Source organism: Rhinolophus sinicus, chromosome X (genome assembly GCF_036562045.2).
Source record: "Rhinolophus sinicus isolate RSC01 chromosome X, ASM3656204v1, whole genome shotgun sequence".
Taxonomy (NCBI): Eukaryota; Metazoa; Chordata; class Mammalia; order Chiroptera; family Rhinolophidae; genus Rhinolophus; species Rhinolophus sinicus.
In genome coordinates, this window is record NC_133768.1 from 108819061 (window position 1) to 108831422 (window position 12362).

The following is a 12362-nucleotide window of genomic DNA, read 5'->3' on the forward strand; positions in this document are numbered from 1 at the left end:
ATGAAGAATAATAATTAGAAAAAAAAAAAAAAAAGAGTAATAATTAGCAAGGCATCTGCATACTTTTTTCCATATAAAAAGCTCTGACAATGTCTTTCAGTTGTATGTATGGTGCAAGAGGAAAACTGGAAGCCATCTGGATTTATGTAAATTCCCTAAATCATTGCTCCATCTCTGTTTAGATAACCATTTCCCATCCTTATCTATGCTTTGATGGAATTGCCTATGCATTCTGGAAGTGGTGCGCATGGTAGGCCAGGAGTTGTGGGGGGAAACTGACTCAGAGCCACAGTTTTCTGGTTGCATGGTGAAATTGATGCAACCATTCTGCAGCCTCTTAATTAACTGCTCGCTTGCTAATGAGGGTTTTTCTTCTTAAAGGTTCCTTTTTTTTTAAGTTGGTGAAGTCGTCAGGAAATGACAATCAATATTTTAACAGTTTCCCATTTGTTTCCATGTGATTCTCAAAAATACTTACCACTCCTAATGTCCCCGAGAAAATGAAAATTGTTTTGTTTAAGAACACGATGAAGGGAAACGATCTGACTTGTTTCCCAGTGCCTCTCCTCCATTCTACCAGGGCAAAATGCCATGTGTCCCCCACAAGTGCCCCAAACGGGCTCCTCACCTGGCAGAGACTCACCTTTTGCCAGACATATCAGAATGCTCACAGTTTGCCCAATATCATAAGGTGTTTGGACGTGTGCAGGGAACCTGAGCTTTCATCCTGTGCATTTCATCTAGTTAGACTCAACATCTGCCTCCTGTCTTTGGGGGTATTTACCATAGCAATCCTAACAGGAGCCTCTTCTCTGAGGACTAAAAACCTATGCCATGCATCCTGCCATGGGTGGTCCCATGCATAGGGGGGCTGCAGCTCTAACTACACCCCAGTAAGGCAGGTGCCACTATGACATCCAAGATTCAGGAGGTTTATACAGCTAGGAGGCTGCAGAACCTGGATATATGTGTATACCTGGACCTCTAGTCTCCCCGATTAAGTTGCGCTTTCTCTGCATGGGGCAGTCACCCCCTTGGGCCTCCCCACGGGCATTTGTTTGTCCTGGTTCCTGTCAGTTGTGGCCTGCAGTGTGCTGTGGTCAGAGAACGCAGATCACCACTGGGGTTGGGACTGCATGCAGAGGAAGAGTCAACAAGTCCTGAGTGAATGCTTCAGGAGCCTAGAGCTCAGAGACTGGGCTGAGGTTGGCGGAGGCCTCTGCATGAGTGGGGTGTGACTGCTGGGAGCCAGGAGAGAGGCAGGGAGAGCAGGTGGCCTCCAGTTAGGCACAGCCAACAGCCTCTGCACTTATGCAGAGGTGGGGGGAATCCAAGCCCCATGCTGAGTCCTGCCACATCCATCACCCCATTTCCTCCCTCTGCATCCACATTCTGCCATCCGGAGGAGACTCGAACCCCCTCTGACCCAGTCATAGGTCAGCCATGAGTTCATCAGGGAGGCTTTGGGAGAATCCTGAACGTGTCTGGTAAAACAGTGGAATAGGAAGAACTGAGGGCGAAGGCCCGCAGGGTCGGAGGTACAGACAGGGCTGTGGATGGCCAAGAAGGGCGGGCACCCATGCTGCCACGGGACTCAGGCCAGGCTTCACAGAACAGGAGGGTTTTAAGACTAGCCCTCAGCAGGCATTCTAGATGGGGAAAATGCATGAGCAAAGGTGGGGAGGTGGGAAGAATCGGGAATTGTTTGGTGTCCAATCAACAGCCCAGCCAGCCGAAGGCCCAAAGGCATGTGTGACAGCACCAGGAGATAAAGCTGATGGAGGCTGGGGCCTGCCTATACAGGGCCTTGAATGTCAGGCTGCGGAGTTCAGATTGAGTGCTGTCAGAAGCGGGGAGCCATAGGAGGCTCTGGAGCAAGGGAGTCACCACGAACAGAGTAACTGAACATGTGCTTCTTAACTGCAGTCAGCGTGTCTGTTTTCCATGGGCCCCGACCTGTGCAGGCCACACACAGAATTCCGGAGGCTGCCTGGTAGGCCCCCAGTACTCGATATGTGAACTTGCGAAAACTCAATATATGTTCACAAGAATATGACGATGATGGCTGATTATTTTCTAGCTCCAGGTTTGGGACAAACCGAAGGCAGGCCTACATGGGCCTTGGCATGGTGTCCCTGGACCACCCCATAGCCCAAGCCCAGCCCTTTGCTTGGTAGCCTTCCAGTAACAGAGCCAGGAGAGTTCCCCAGGAGCCGGGTAGCCCCCTGAGACTCCAGTGGGATTCCTCTCCCCAACGCGACCATGCATGCTAAACTTGAGTGGCTGCAGGGCAGATATGGGCGGCCCAAGCTTTCAAGCTCAATTGCTTACTGCTCGGCCACTCTCAAGCTGTGTGACCCCGGGCACATCCTTTCACCTCTCCAAGCCTCCCATTTCCTCCTGCAGAATGTGGAGATGACAGAGGCTTACACTTCATAGGGTATATGGGCTCACACAGATAAAGCACATGGTAGGCCTCAGAAAATGGAGAGAGATGTGCTGTTAGATCAATATTTGGTCTGCATTTGGGGTGACAAAAGGGTCTCACAGCCAGTCCACTCAGTGTGGAGAAAGCCCTCACCCCACCTGTTTTTCGCCTCCTCTCCCATTTTTCCATTAATCTTGGGGGTACCCAAGGTGACAACCTCAAGGGAACCTCTGTTTCCAACGGTCACTGAAAGAACCAAATACCTCTAGGCCACAGTGCCCCTTGGTGACATGACTCTAGGCTGGTTTCAAGGCACAAACACAAAGCTCTTCACCTGACCTCCATCCTTCTTCACCTTTGTTCAGGTCATGAACCTCGTTAAACTGCAATGAAATTAATGAAAACTATGGGCTCCTTTCCCAGTGTGTGTTTACAATCCCGTGGCCCCCAAAGTTTCCAGAAAATTCCAGGAAAACAGAATCCTAGGAACATTCACTGAGCAGACACTCCCTGCCAGACACTGTACTAGGAGCTGGGAATACAGCTGTGGGCATAGATCATGGCTCTCCTGGCGTCTAACCTATAGAGGAGGATGTGGGGTGTGAGCGAAAGAGAAGAATCAAGAAGAGTCCAGGGCATTTGGCCTGGGCAAATGGAAGGATGGAGCTGCCATAAACTGAGGTGGCTGACTATGGGAGAAGCAGGTTTGGGGGGTGACTAGGAGCCTTTTCCGGCCATGTGGAATTTGAGATGTCTAGTGTCCATCTGGGTGGTGATGCCAAGCAGGCAGTTGGCCATCTGACACAGGTGCAGCTGTGATGTCACAGGCTCCCAGGACACTGGGGGGAGTGGGCATCGCCCACACCACTGGGGAAGCAGAGAGGAAGTGACATGAGGGTGGAGTGGACATGTCTGGGAACAGAACCCTGTGTTCCACTGCCTTGACCAGTGCACTTTGGGGGCATCAGAATTTAAAAACACGCTGCAATGCTCTGTGACAGACACAGTCATCTCAGGTTCCAACTGCTTTGTTCAATAGGATTCCCTTCAAGATACTCAAGAGCTATCTCTATCTCTACGGGTTCATGGTGGCTCTAGGATGACTACCCTTGCCTGCAGGACCCCAAAGGGCCAGGGGCCACAACTCCACGCAGGACTCCACTGAGGCCTTATCTGGAGTGAAGGTGAGGATTGCGATGTCACCAGAAAGAAAGAACCTTCCCTGGCCGCTGGTTGCAGGCCCGCTGCAGAGCATCCCCAGCTGGGCCCAACCAAGGTAGATTGCTTCCCAGCTGAGAGCTATGCACGCCCACCGCGCCCCCAGGGGCCCTGCTCGCCCTGGTACCCGGGTGCTGGGCAGGAGTCTGACACCTGTGCACCGCAGTTGGGCCAGGCCGTTGTCCGTCTGCTGGGGAACTTTGGGAAACCTGAGGCCAGCGCCTCACTCCGTGGTGCCTACTCAGTCTATGAGGGGACAGCGCTAGGTTTTCAGAGGGCCTGCGCTGTCCGCGGGCTCGTGGCGTGGGCGTGGAGGGAAGGAGGGGCCCAATGGGCGGCGGTCCCACCCCTTCATTCCCAGCCCGAGGCTCGGCCGAGTGCGACCAGATGTGGTGGTGACAGGTCGCTCCTCAGAGGTGCTGGCAGGAGCCGTGAGCGGGCTCTGGGGCTTCGCCCACCAAGTGCTACTGCTGTCGGACTGGACGCGGTGTCGGCCCCGCGGGCTGAGCTCGGGGAAGTCCAGGTTAGCAAAAGCAGCCCCGGCCGAGACCCCTGAGAAGGGGCGCAGGCCAGCCCCTGGGTGGGGGAGGGGAGCTGGCGGCCCCCGAGCCAGGTGGATTGCATACGGAGCTCTCTGGCCCGCGCGGCAGTTCACAGGCAACCCGTGTGCCTGCAGAAGCCGCAGGTGTCCGTTCTGGGATAACCCGGTGCTGAGAGAGAGCCGGTGCAGCCGGGCTAGGGCAGGGGCTTCGCCGCTCCTAGCCGGGAGGGCGGGAGACTGGCTGGCGCGCCTGGGCTCCTGGCGGAGCACACCCGGGGGCAGCACAGACAGCGTCCCCGCGGAGACGGCGGGGGCGGGGGGTAGTGGCGGGCGTAGGAGGAGAGGAGGGGCAGAAAAAGCGGGAGAGGGCGGGGAGGGGGAGGGGGAGGGGAGGAGGAGGGGAAGGGGGCGGCTAGGCAGCACGGTGGCGGGTGCAGTTCAGTAGCCGCCACCTGAGAGCCCTGGTCCCCACTGCTGTCACAGCAGGTCGGCTGGGCTGTCCAGCGGCAGCCAGCGAGCGGACTCGTCGGCAGTGGGACAGGCGCTACCCATCCAGCGCCCCCGACTGAAGGTGAGCACCCTCCCGGTGGCTAGCACTTGGGCCAGCCCCTGCTGAGACTGGGACGGGGTAGGGGTTTCGAATAGGCTACTTTACGACGAGGCTCTGGTCCCTGTGACGCAACGGAGTCCTCCAGGGATCTGCCATCTCCCTCTCTCTTTTCCTTGGTCTTCCGTGGTCTCTTCCACTCTATCACCGTCATTTTCCCTCGGTCTCTGTCGGTGCCTGTCTCTCTCGGTCCCCGTCACTCGCGCGCAGTCTCGCCTGTCTGTGGTGAGTGTTGGCTCTCCCGCGCTCCCGGTTGGCCCTCGGTCCGTCAGGGGCGCGCATGGCTCATCCGCTCGCTCTGCCCACTCTCAGGAAGGCTACCTGCCGCCTGCGGGTTTCCCAAGCGCGCGGGGCTCTGCCTGTGGCCCTCCGGCGAGCCCTATCCGCTCGTGCCCGGGGGCGCTGGGTCACCCTGCTGTCGCCTCTCCCCATCAGCGCACCGTCTAGGCGGGCCACCTGCCGCCGAGGACACTGAGCGCCTCCCGCTGCGTTCGGATACACAGAGGTAAGTACCCCCCTTGACGCTTCCTCACCTCCCGCCCCTCCCCAGCTGCTTGGGTTCAAGTGGACTGGAGAAATGAGGCGACCACAGCAAAGCCTGCCTGTGGCCGCTTTCCCTTCTAAAAAGTAGCTGAATGGCCCGGGAGGCCCCTTGGGAGGCAGCCGCACTTCCTCTGCCTCTGGCCCCATCCGGGCCTGGAAACTCAGCATTTCGGGGCTCAGAGCCCCCGGGGTCGCGGGCGGGGCAGCGCGGCTTCCCCTTTAAGGCTGGAGCCGCTCGTCGCCTCGAGTGTGAGGGTGTGTGAGTGTGCGGCGTGCGTGTCTCCTCCTCCCCGAGTGACACAGCAGTGAGAAATGCCTATCAGTAACTTAAACCCCCGAAACTCCACCTTCCGGGCGCACGGCGCGGAGCCGGGCGGTGGGAATGGAGCGAGCAGATTGAGGCCGCCACTGCAGCGCCGCCGGCATGAACTTGGCCACGAGCTGAAGCGGCCGGCGGCGGGGGGGGGGCGCGGGGGCACCGGCCGCTAGCCAGGGGGGTGATCTGCAACCGGGCCAGGCCACTCGGCGGGCGCCTGAGGCCAGGCTGCCCGCGCCGGCGGCTGCCCGCCCCTGGGGCACTGCCCCCGCCGCCACCGCCGCGGGAGCTCCGCAACACGGTAAGGCTGAGGCAGGCGCGAGCGGTCCAACTGCTGGGGGGCTTCGGGGTGCACTGGTGGCCCCATTTGTGATACCCATCGCGGAGGAGCCGGGGCCCAGGGGTGCTGATAGCTGGGGGACCCCAAAGTTTGCTCCAACCACACGGCCCACCTGGCGCAGCGCGCGGCCGCCCCCCTCTCGAATCAGCCCGGCAGGGCTGAGCGCAACTCGCTTTGCCGGTGACTGCGGCCTCTTCCTGCTCCCCTGAGCCCACTGGGCATCTGGAATCGGACAGGGATAGCCAAGTACTAGGGAGGGAAGTCAGAGGGGCTCGAGCCACGCGGGCTTCCTGGCTGAGTCGGGCGACCAGGAGGCTTCCACTCTGTCCCCGTGTCCCTGGGCCGCTTGCAGCCCGGATGCCCCCGGCTACACTGCCTTCGCCTGCCAGCTTCCTGAGCCTGGGCCAGTCGGTAGTGGGCGCCGGGCACAGGATTCCCCCCCTCACCCAACCGGGTTTGCCGCCGCCGCCGCTGCCGCCGCTGAGAGGGAGTGTGGAGTGTGCGCGCGCCGAGGCGGCTGTCTTGCGTTGGCTCCCCTGCCAAGTCCTCCCCTGGAGAGCAGCTCCGAGCAGAGCTGGCGGCTCGAGGCAGCCCCGACTGGGCTCCTGCCCGAGCTCCCGGCGCCCCCGCGCTCCGAGCTCCCAGGCCTCGGAGCCGTGGCAGAGCCCGGCGCCGGCAAGGGCGGGCGGGAAGCCCCCCGGAGCGCCGCCAAATACTTTTCTCGGCCAGTTGGCTCGGCCAGGCTCCATCCCGATGCAGCGTGTCCGAAGCCGCATGGAAAGCTGGCCATACCGTCTGATTTTGATCCATGATTAAATGCGGACCCAGCATACACTAATAGGATTAGCCTGCCAGAAAACTGCCCTGAACTCGTCGGAAACTGAGCTTACAGACGCACCTTGGGCCGGGGCTTCGCCCCCTGCACTCATGCAGCTGGGTGCGGCTGAGCAGGGCACCCCTATTGTGGGTGTGTGTGCCCAGGAGGGAGCACAGGATGGCCAGGGCACGTTGGGAGAAGGGACCCCACTTGCTGAGGTAGCTTGACGTTGTTTTTGGCAGCAGAAGGAATCCCCGGGGCGACTTCTCAACGGCGAATTGGCCGTTTGCGGGTAGCCAACCTAGGCTGGCTCTGGGACATTGTGAGGGCGAGCAAGACGAGCATACGACAGGCGGGCAGCCACGCTGAAACAAAGACGCAAAGTCTTCCCGAGCCCGAGCAATTTCGAAAGAGTTGGAATGGAAGAAGGCCCGGCTCTCCCAGGGGAGACCCCCGCGGGAATCGCGCTGCCCCCACCGGCCCCGGCCCCGCGGCCCGGGCGATTTTGTTCCCGGGCTTTGGTGAGCCAGCGAGCAGCACCGTAGCGGTGCAGCCCAGTCCTTGGCAGGCACGGGCCGCCACCCGGGTGCCCACGGGCCGGGCGGGGTAAGCTACGCACCCATGGGGGCTTCCCAGCGGCCACCGCCGCTCAGGGCTCCCAGAGGCCGTGCAGCTTCTTCCCCCACCCCACCTCTTGTCTTTATAGATCCCCCTCCCTCCCACCCACTGCCGCCACTGCGACCAACAATCCGCTTTCTAAAAAGCCCCTTTGTTTCCCAGGAGGCTGGAGAGAGGGAAGGGGAAAGGGACGCAGAGGCAGAGGGCGGGGGCGGCTGCCTCCCAGTGGCTTCCAGCGGCTTGGGACAGGAGGGCAGATGTAGGCAGTGGGGGAGGGGGCTGTGTTTCGAAGACCCTGCACTGGAGTCCCAGAAGGTGTAGGAGCCTCTGGCTCCTGGCGCCCACCGCGCGCCCAGTCTGTGGGCGGTGGACACCCTGGGCCCCAGCAGCCCGGACGGCTGGGCGGGCGGGGGCAGAGGCCAAGGACGAGGAGCGCTCTGCTGGCTGGGCAGACACGGCTCGCAGCTGCACTCACTGGGCGCGGGCAGAGGGGGCGCCCTCTCCTAGGTTTCGCTTTGCAGCCCCTGCCCCTTGCCTCCTGGGCTCTGGGCGGCTGTCGTGCCCGCCCATGTGAGACAACGGCAGAGAAGACGTTGGCGACTTTGAGGCTCTGGCCACCCCGCGGGTACACTCTTCACTCCTTCCCGCGCCCTCCTGCCGCCACCCCCTCTCCCACAGGCTCCAGAGCTCCTCGGGGGTGGAGGGGGGCATTGTTTGGAGGCAGAGAGGGAGTTGAACCACCAGCTCTGAGGTTCATGCAGCCTGGGCAGGGAGTGGGGACGAGGATGTACCCCCTGATCGTGCGTCAGCCTGCCGCCTCTGCACAGACCCGGCGCCGGGCACTTGGGAGTGGCCAGGATTTAGCTGGCCCCTATCCCTTACACCTGTCCTCCCCTCCAAACTTGCGGGACCCGGGAATGTTAAACACAACGTGAGAAGTAACCTTTCGCCAGCCAGGAGGCCTGCCCCGCCCTGGTCCCCCAAAGCGCCCGTTTCTCTCCTCGTAAAGTTTGTTTGGAAAGGCAATGCTGACAATAGAAAAATTGACAAATAAGGAGAAGTGGGCGGGGCCCAAACTCGACTGGTGGGTCTCGGGAGCAAAGTGAGATTCCTCCTGATCTCTCACCGCCTCCGCCCCCTCTTCCATCTCCTGGCGACATATTATTTGTGCCTTTCCGCATATCTTTCCCCTATCCCATTCCCCTCCCCTCCCCGGAGATTATCCGTAAGTGTTGGTCGAACATTTGTTCTCTGGCCTTTAGAATAGAATGCGAAGCGTTAACATACCCCCCCAACACACATCCCAACTGCATCTAAAACCACAAGAAAGTGCTCAAAGAGTAAACCACGAGCTCTACCTTCTCCTCCCCCCTTTGTGCTTCCCGTCTGGAGCAAGATCATTGGAAAATAAAGCTGCTGATGTGCGAGATGGAACATATGGTGCCTCCATAAGAGAGAAGCTGAAATGGCCTTGAACCTGCCGGACAGACCAGCTGTTTGCTGCCAGCCAGAGCAGCTAATCAGCTTCTTCCCCTTAAAGTAACAGCCCTCTTTTCTCTTGATGACCAGTTTGCATATTAAATAGGATATTCTCCAGAGGAGAAATTTGATGGGCTCCTATATTGCTTTGTGCTTTGGTGGTTCTCTGTAACGCCTGTCCCTTGCGCTGGGGGCTGCCTTAGCCTCTCCCCACATGTGCCTCCAGTGTGTGAGTGTTTCCTCTGGTGTAAGAATGTTGCTCAAAGTGGAACTTGGGAAGAGAGACAGGAAAAGGGAAAGAGAGAGGGCCTGACCAATTCCCAGATGCCAGGGAGGAAATCTCTGTTTTGTTTGTACTGGCTTTAGAAAAACTAGCAGTCCTCCCCCCACTTAAATATATCACAAGGAGCTGCAGTTCTTCCTTATAAGATCTCCTTAGAAATCATCCTCTTCCGGTTGTGACCATTTTCAGTTTTCCTTCAGTACAATGTGTTTGAGAGGGGGAAAAAACCAGTTTGGCATTGGAAGAAGAAAGGCTCGAGGAGATAGAAGGAAATTCCATGTTAGGAAATCATTAGCAAAGGGTGACTTCGTCTGTTTTCCTGCTACTGACGCTGATAGTGACACAGATGTGTGGGTTGAAACAGGAACGTCATTGAATTTTCAACTCAACCAGGAAGTAGCCTATTGCTGGGGTGGGGGTGGGGGCTATACATTCGCTGCATCTTAAGGTAGGGGATTTACTGTTGTCATTCCTTTTCACTAAGGAAAAGGAATTTTGCAAGCTTGGCCAGCACAGTTAATACCATTTTTCCCCCTTTTAAGCTGATCACCTAAAGGCTTAAAATGCACCTGTTAGTAGAGCATCCCTAGGAAACTCAAGCACCGCTTAGGCTTATGGGATAGGCAGCAACTGATCTTAGACAAATGGTTCTTTCAGACAGTAGTTGGACTACTCTCCTTCTTTACAGCGGCTTCCCATATGCGGCAAACCTTTTTTTTTTTTTTAAGATTCTGATTTTATTTTTCTTTCTGCAGCGGTGTGTTGGAGAGATAATTACCCTAGAAGCTGAGAAACTTGTGGACTAGAACACTCTCTCCACTAATTAGTAGAGTGAATCTTGAGCAAGTCCATCCTACCCCCTTGTTCTTCTCTCTCCCCTCCATGACCTTGGAGTCTGAGTTCCTTCCAGCTCTAACGCACTGTGACTTGTGAATGAAACAGTCATTTTCTGGGAAAGTGAAACGCCATTGGGGAAAACAGCTATATATATACACACACACACACATATATATACATATATATACATATACATGTACATGTACATGTACATATACATATATATATATGTATATATATATGTATGTAATGAAATGAGGCTGAGATTTTGAGGGGCAGTAGGAAAAAGGAGGAGTAAAAACTGGCAGAAGGCCAAGCAAAATAATATACAAATGGGAAATGTTCCTTCTGTGTCTTCTGCCAGTGCGAACTTCTAACCCAGAATCATGGATGGTGGAAAGCAACTTGGAGGCTTTCTTGTCCAATCCCCCTAATCCAGTGACCGCAGAGCCTATTGACGACAGGCCTCCTATTCGTTGGGTTAGTTTACAGATAACTGGATCTAAAGTCTTTGAAATTAGACTGGCATGTTTCCAAAGGACTCATCTAATATAGAGCAGATTTGCTGTTTTGCAGTTATTTAGCAAAGGTTTCAAGGACAAGAAGGCTTTTCCTCTACACACATGTAGAGGGAAGAGCCCACTGGAGCATGGGCTGTGAACTCACTGTTGAACCTTTTCTTCCCAGTCCAGCTGGGTCTTTTTTAAAAATCACATTTCCAACTTTGAGGATGCAGCAGCCATGAAAGAATCTGCCACTGTCCTGCTTGATGTTAATATTGATTTTTTTTAAACGGATTGGGGGAGGGGTGGACATTATGAAGAAGGACCTTTTATCCTCCGAGCTCTTTGGCAATTATCTTGCTGCCATAAATGTTGATACACATATAATGGATGTAACTAAAAAATCTCCTTATCCAAGCAGAAAAGGCTGAGTGTTTGTTGGAGCAGATAGAATGCTGAGAGTGTGAATAGACCAACCCAGATGTGGCTGGGGAGGGAGATAAATGATGGGGGAACAGGAGTCGGTTACTATGGATCAGCACAATAAACCAATTCCCATCATACACCTCTCACAACACCACCGAGGAGTAACCTAGGCAGCACCAGTCAACTGTATGGCAGGAGCAAAGCCTCGCAAAGCTCAGCTGGAAGCAGTCTGATTTTTCAGACATTGAGTCCTTAAATATCTTCTGGACTTTGAAGAGGGAAACTTCATAAATCTGCATGAACCTGATGGGTTTTATTGCAGTGCTTACTACTGGTTTGGTCGTCTCTGCTGTAGTCATTTAGAAAGGAAGAGTGGGCCCATGGAGCCAGTTGGCAGTTAGTCAGGTGTTGCCGGGAGTGGTGGGCTGAACAGCAGAGTCCTGGGGGGTCCTGCTCCCAAATGACCACCCTGGGGCTGTTGAAACCCCAGAAGGGTTTATTTTGCAAGGAAGGGACGGAAGCAAAAGAATTAGGTTCCCTCCCTCCCATACCCTGTTGCTTTACTTTTTCTCCCCATTCATAGTGCCTTCCCGATTTCCTTCATGCTTCAAGTCCCCTCCTAAAATCTGACCTCTTATAATTTCCAAAACAGATATGTCACAAAAGATCCCCCTAGGTGAGGCATAGTGAGGGGCCTTGCTGGCTGTGGGCAGCAGACTCCAGGAGTAAAGGTTTCCAGAGACAGGGCCAAGGAGCACCGTAAGGAAAAGGCCCTTTGCAAAGTCTCTGAGAATTGTCCTCATCCAGAGGGATTCCCCCAGTCCTTCATGGAACCCCAGCTTCAGACTCCCCCTTCCTCACTGGCCTACGTGATGGTGGACTCTTCCTGACCCTGGAGGAGAAGCCCACACATTGCAACCCAGTCCTGCCCTGGTTGCCTTCTAGCCCTATGGCCGCCAGCACCCCTTTCTGCACAGCCCAAGACCTAGTTTCAAAGTGCCTCCACTTTCTGGAGGGGTAGGGACCCAGCCACCTTCCCCTCCCAGTGTACCCAGCTGCTCGCTCTGCCTAGTGGACTTGGGAAAATGCTGTTTTCTTAAGGCTGAGAACGATTTCACGAGGCCCAGAGAAGGATGGGGCCAACCATGATTTGATCATGCTAGAAGGGGGCCTGGCCAGCTGGTTATTGTGTTCACCCCATTTCCTCTGCCTGTGGGAGCACCTGGACACTAGGCCATCAGGACACATTCTGCTGGTTCTAGAAGAGGCCACCAGAGACCTCAGAGCCTGAAATGGTGAATGGCGTCTTTGGAGGGGACGTGTGGGCTTTCGAGAACCAAAGGCAGGATAAAAACTGAGTTTTTCTGAATGCTTTGGGCAATCTTAAGTCCTCGGGCCAATCGTCC

General features: G+C 56.1%; 1 protein-coding gene across 6 annotated transcripts in view; it reads left to right on the plus strand.

Annotated features, from left to right (window-relative positions):
• The window catches only part of MAMLD1 (mastermind like domain containing 1), a 486280-nt gene that overhangs the window by 359745 nt on the left and 114173 nt on the right, over positions 1-12362 (plus strand). For 2 of the 6 annotated variants that reach the window (XM_019753514.2, XM_074324233.1), the window contains exon 1: positions 5667-5954. The exons of 1 other annotated variant lie outside the window; for it this stretch is intronic. The gene's annotated coding sequence lies outside the window, so the exon portion shown is untranslated. Of the gene's footprint in view, positions 1-4613; positions 4759-5077; positions 5300-5664; positions 5955-12362 lie in introns of those variants that run through there. 3 more of the 6 variants (XM_074324232.1, XM_019753515.2, XM_074324234.1) reach the window with 3 other exon arrangements.